The sequence below is a fragment of the Mus caroli genome, unplaced genomic scaffold (genome assembly GCF_978045245.1).
Source record: "Mus caroli unplaced genomic scaffold, Mus_caroli_1 scaffold_3, whole genome shotgun sequence".
NCBI classification, from domain to species: Eukaryota; Metazoa; Chordata; class Mammalia; order Rodentia; family Muridae; genus Mus; species Mus caroli.
This window is the reverse complement of record NW_028227258.1, coordinates 48,668,262-48,674,906: the sequence shown is the minus strand read 5'-3', so window position 1 is coordinate 48,674,906 and position 6,645 is coordinate 48,668,262. Positions and strand designations below refer to the sequence as shown.

At 39.4% G+C, this 6,645-nt stretch overlaps 1 pseudogene; it reads right to left on the bottom strand.

The window, feature by feature from the left end:
* Positions 1-4,127: 4,127 nt before the first annotated feature.
* Positions 4,128-5,674, bottom strand: LOC110291761 (importin subunit alpha-1 pseudogene; annotated as a pseudogene).
* Between the last annotated feature and the right edge of the window lie 971 nt (positions 5,675-6,645).

The following is a 6,645-nucleotide window of genomic DNA, read 5'->3' as shown; positions in this document are numbered from 1 at the left end:
AAAGGGCATGGCTGGAGAAGTGACCCAAGCCCTTGGAGGAGCCCAGAAGATCGTGAGTTGGATCCCAGACGTTGGACAGTTGGAGATTGATTTTTGCTTTGATTGTGACTGTGCCCTGATATTTTCCCTCTTGAAGGAAGAAACTGTTTTAGTGGAGCCCACAGTTAAGAGACTTTTAATTGTAAAAAGACTTTGGATTTTAAAAGAGATGGATATTTTAAAGAGATTGAAATTTTAAGAATATGTAAAGACTGTGGGACTTTTAAAGTTATTTAGATCTTGGGGATGAATAAGATTGTAAGGGTTGAGGCTTACTAGGGATGTGTTTGTGTGTCAAGTTGACAAGGGGTCAATTGTACTGGCTATTTTTGTGTCAACTTGACACAGCTGGAGTTATCACAGAGAAAGCTTCAGTTGAGGAAATGCCTCCAAGAGATCCAACTGTAAGGCATTTTCTCAATTAGTGATCAAGGGGGAATAGGCCCCTTGTGGGTGGTGCCATCTCTGGGCTGGTAGTCTTAGGTTCTATAAAGAGAGCAGACTGAGCAAGCCAGGGGAGGCAAGCCAATAAAGAACATCCCTCCATGGCCTCTGCATCAGCTCCTGCTTTCTGACCTGTTTGAGTTCCAGTCCTGACTTCCTTTGGTGATGAACAGCAGCATGGAAGTGTAAGCCGAATAAACCCTTTCCTCCCCAACTTGCTTCTTGGTCATGATGTTTGTGCAGGAATAGAAACCCTGACTAAGACACCACCCATCTATGGTCACTTGTTCTTTGACAAAGGAGGTAAAATCACCCAGTGGAAAAAGATAGTGTTTTCAACAAATGGTGCTATTTCAACTGGATGTCAGTATGTAGAAGAATGCAAATCGATTCATTCTTATCTCCTTGTACAAAGATCAAGTCCAAGTGTATCAAGGACCTTCAGATAAAACCAGATACACTGTAACTAATAGAGGAGAAACTGGAGAAGAGTCTCAAACATGTGGGCACAGGAGAAAATTTAATGAACTAATTGTTTATGCATTAAGACCAAGAATTAAAAAATGAGACTTCATAAAATTGCAAAGCTTCTGTAAGGCCAAGGAAACTGTGAATAGAACTAAACAGCAACCAACAGATTGGGAAAAGATCTGATACCAATCCTACATCTGATAGAGGGCTAATATCCTATATATACAAAGAGCTCAAGAAGTTATGCTGCAGAGATACAAATAATCCAATTAAAAATGGGGTATGGAGTTAAACAAAGAATTTTCACCTGAGGAATATTGAATAGCCAAGAAACACCAAAAGAAATGTTCAACATCTTTAATCATCAGGGAAATGCAAATTAAGACATTTATTAGATGTTCTGATATAACTGTCTCCTGATGGCCCCCAATGGAGGAACTAGAGAAATTACCCAAGGAGCTGAAGGTGTCTGCAACCCTATAGGTGGAACAACAATATGAACTAATCAGTACCCCCAGAGTTCGTGTCTCTAACTGCATATGTAGCAGAAGATGGCCTAGTCGGCCATCATTGGGAAGAGAGGCTCCTTGGTCTTGCAAACTTTATATGTCCCAGTAGAGGGGAACACTAGGACCAAGAAGTAGGAGTGAGTGGGTAGGGAGCAGGGCAGAGGGAGGGTATAGGGGACTTTTGGGATAGCATTTGAAATGTAAATGAAGAAAATATCTAATAAATTTTTTTTTTTTTAAAAAGAAGAACACTGTTTTTTCTATAATGTCTTCATAGACTTGATTTTGAGAATAGAAAGTAAATGAATGGTCCTCCCCCTAATTCATCAGCATGTATATGAGAGGAAAACACATAACTCAAGGATCTGTATGGGAACAGAGTTTTCAACATGTCTTTTGCTACTGATAAAAGCAATAAGAATCTGTGTGCCATATACACAGTAATGAGTCATGGGAATTCTATGGCATACAGTCTGCTAAACTACAGCGCTCTACTTTGGGGGTTTATCATCCATAGGACCCTTTTTCTTTTTTAAGAAGAATGGAATTTAATCTTTATTTACAGGACATGACAGGGTGTGACATTCCAAAAAGTAATATGTACAGTTCATAACTGTTCAAGTATAGTTTCTTTTGTAAAATTGCTACAATAACAAACCACATTTAAAAAGATTTCTTAGTAGAGAAACAGTAAGACCAATTTATGAGAACACAGAATAGCACAGCACATAGCTAACAACTTTGTGCCTTAGCTGGAAATTAGAAGTTAAAGGTCCTGGGAGCTCCATCCTGAACTTGGAAGGTGAAGCCTTCAGAGGGAGTTTCTGGTACCACATTTTGATCTTCCTCTTCCTCCACTGAGAAGTACTTCTCAATTAAGTTTAATGAGGCCTTGTATACAGACTCATTTTCATGGCTCTGTAGTGCTTCAATTTTATCAAAGCCTCTATACTCTATAAAGAGAGGTTCTATAAAGAGAGCAGACTGAGCAAGCCAGGGGAGGCAAGCCAATAAAGAACATCCCTCCATGGCCTCTGCATCAGCTCCTGCTTTCTGACCTGTTTGAGTTCCAGTCCTGACTTCCTTTGGTGATGAACAGCAGCATGGAAGTGTAAGCCGAATAAACCCTTTCCTCCCCAACTTGCTTCTTGGTCATGATGTTTGTGCAGGAATAGAAACCCTGACTAAGACACCACCCATCTATGGTCACTTGTTCTTTGACAAAGGAGGTAAAATCACCCAGTGGAAAAAGATAGTGTTTTCAACAAATGGTGCTATTTCAACTGGATGTCAGTATGTAGAAGAATGCAAATCGATTCATTCTTATCTCCTTGTACAAAGATCAAGTCCAAGTGTATCAAGGACCTTCAGATAAAACCAGATACACTGTAACTAATAGAGGAGAAACTGGAGAAGAGTCTCAAACATGTGGGCACAGGAGAAAATTTAATGAACTAATTGTTTATGCATTAAGACCAAGAATTAAAAAATGAGACTTCATAAAATTGCAAAGCTTCTGTAAGGCCAAGGAAACTGTGAATAGAACTAAACAGCAACCAACAGATTGGGAAAAGATCTGATACCAATCCTACATCTGATAGAGGGCTAATATCCTATATATACAAAGAGCTCAAGAAGTTATGCTGCAGAGATACAAATAATCCAATTAAAAATGGGGTATGGAGTTAAACAAAGAATTTTCACCTGAGGAATATTGAATAGCCAAGAAACACCAAAAGAAATGTTCAACATCTTTAATCATCAGGGAAATGCAAATTAAGACATTTATTAGATGTTCTGATATAACTGTCTCCTGATGGCCCCCAATGGAGGAACTAGAGAAATTACCCAAGGAGCTGAAGGTGTCTGCAACCCTATAGGTGGAACAACAATATGAACTAATCAGTACCCCCAGAGTTCGTGTCTCTAACTGCATATGTAGCAGAAGATGGCCTAGTCGGCCATCATTGGGAAGAGAGGCTCCTTGGTCTTGCAAACTTTATATGTCCCAGTAGAGGGGAACACTAGGACCAAGAAGTAGGAGTGAGTGGGTAGGGAGCAGGGCAGAGGGAGGGTATAGGGGACTTTTGGGATAGCATTTGAAATGTAAATGAAGAAAATATCTAATAAATTTTTTTTTTTAAAAAAGAAGAACACTGTTTTTTCTATAATGTCTTCATAGACTTGATTTTGAGAATAGAAAGTAAATGAATGGTCCTCCCCCTAATTCATCAGCATGTATATGAGAGGAAAACACATAACTCAAGGATCTGTATGGGAACAGAGTTTTCAACATGTCTTTTGCTACTGATAAAAGCAATAAGAATCTGTGTGCCATATACACAGTAATGAGTCATGGGAATTCTATGGCATACAGTCTGCTAAACTACAGCGCTCTACTTTGGGGGTTTATCATCCATAGGACCCTTTTTCTTTTTTAAGAAGAATGGAATTTAATCTTTATTTACAGGACATGACAGGGTGTGACATTCCAAAAAGTAATATGTACAGTTCATAACTGTTCAAGTATAGTTTCTTTTGTAAAATTGCTACAATAACAAACCACATTTAAAAAGATTTCTTAGTAGAGAAACAGTAAGACCAATTTATGAGAACACAGAATAGCACAGCACATAGCTAACAACTTTGTGCCTTAGCTGGAAATTAGAAGTTAAAGGTCCTGGGAGCTCCATCCTGAACTTGGAAGGTGAAGCCTTCAGAGGGAGTTTCTGGTACCACATTTTGATCTTCCTCTTCCTCCACTGAGAAGTACTTCTCAATTAAGTTTAATGAGGCCTTGTATACAGACTCATTTTCATGGCTCTGTAGTGCTTCAATTTTATCAAAGCCTCTATACTCTTCAATCATTATACTGAGTTTTTCTGTCTCACCTAGTTTCTCTGCAGCCTGAAAGATATTTGAAATGGCATCAAGAATAACCTGAATAATCGTGGTATCTTCTGCACTCAGGAGGTTCATCAAAGGTTCTGTTATCCCACAATGAATGAGATACACAATCTGTTCAACAGTCCTACCGCTGGTATAGTTGGTTATACCCCACACGGCCTACTTCTGTGTCTTAAAGTCTGCCTTAGAGAGCGCACTAACAAGAAAGGGGACTAGGCCGTGATTCACAACTTTCTGTATCTGGTCCTGGCGTCCAGCTGTAATGTTCGACATTATCCTTGTGGCCTCCTTCTAAATATTAGTTTTGGGGTTTATTAGCAGTCTGGGAAAGACTGCAAGTGCTCCTGCATATATCACTTTCTGAGTCTGTTCATTTGTTCCAGTGACAATATTCCCTATGGCTCTTAGTGCGGGAGTCACAATGGGCAATTCATTAGCTCTTAGGAGCTTCACTCATTGGGGAACAGCTCCTTTCTTCACAACCATCTCAATGCGCTCATTTGGACCATCAGTCAGGTAGGAAATGGCTCAGCAGGAATCTGCTAATACTTCTGGTTCATTGTGGCACAGGAGTAGAACAAAAGTAGGAAGAATCAGCTCAACAGCTTTTAAGGGGGGTGCAGGGTTCTTGTTTCAACAAAGGTTTGAAAGCGTCCAGGTAAGATTACGTAAGTAACCACATACCAAGGACGACAGATCAGGAACTGCAAGAAGAGCCAATAGTGGGTGAATTGCACCATGTTTGATAACTAAGTCTCGGAAGGCCTGCAATGTTTCCAGGAGCCCATACAGCTTGCTCGCTGATGTGAGCATGGGGAGATGCCAAGAGAGAAATAAATGCTGGGATAGCACCTCCATCCACCACAGCTTTGGTCTGTTCAGGTGTTCCAGAAGCAGTATTGGTGAGTGCCCACGCAGACTCAAACTGAATGGGACAACAATCAGTTTTGCCCAAGAAGTGCACAAACTTTGGGATCCTTTCTCTCTAGAAAGCAGTTTCCGAGCAGCTTGAGTAGCTTGGAGCTGGCTTTCCAAATTGTTACTGTTTATGCCTTTATAAAAATTTCCTCAACAGACCAATTCACAGTACCCTGGTTGTTTCCATTTTCCTGTAGCGGAGAAGTAGCATCATAAGGAAATGAGCTGACATTTCTCCTTTTCAGCATCTGGTCATCTATCTTAGCTTTCCTAAGTTCTACATTAACTTCTACTCGGTGGCGACACATTTCTGTGCTGTCTTTCCCCTGGTATTTGAATCTTTTAAGCCGGGCAGCTGGTAATTTAGCATTCTCATTCGTGGACATGGTTGCAGGAACAAGGAGGAAACCTGTACAGCTGACTCAGACTTCCGTGAAAGGCAGTGTGGGGAACTCAAGCAGCACGTCGGTGCCTGTGGAAATGTCTACTACCCTTCAGCCCTCATACTGTGTCTCCATAGGACCTTGAATGTCCAATCTTTATTATGTGATTGTGTGTTTTGTTTTAGATCCGTGGCCCTCAATTTTCTGATCTCTCCAAATTGTGATGGATATAACTAATCATTGAGACTTAATTTTTTTCCTAAAAACCTCTTTATTTGTCATCCCATTTGACAATTTTATATCTAGTCAATAGTATACAAGGCAACAGAAATTTGACCCTTGGAGTCTGTAGTAAATACATGCTAGAAATATTTTTAACATCATAGAAGTGAAATAAAAATACGTTAAAGTTTCAAATTTAAATATCTCAGTATATATCAAAATTATACACATACACACTCACCCACACACACACACACACACACTCACACACATACACACACAATTTTGGGTTGCATGGGCTTAACATCCAATCATGCTTTGCAATCAATGTTGAATTAAGACTACATGTCATATGACATCATCCTTTAGTGTGGTAGCTAAGGGACATGACTTAAAAGACAGAAATCATATTTTTAGTTTAAAAGATAATTGATATTATTAAACATTACTGTTGAAATGTTAGCAGAATTCATGAGGACTATATTTGAAGTGAGTTTGCAATTACAAGAAAGCTTTTGAACATTAGAATAAGACACATAAAACAGTTTACTAGAAATGTAATCTGTCTGAGATTTGCTGATGAAACCTGAGCCTTGGTCTGGTAAGATTTGTGTAGAAATTACAGAAACATCAGCTGATTTCTGAACTGTTTTTGTATGTTGCTTGCTTCAGTATCTTAAGTTCACTCATGAAGATGTTGAGTTCAAATCCATCTTGCAGTTTGGGGAAAAAACAAACAAGCAGGTAGTTTG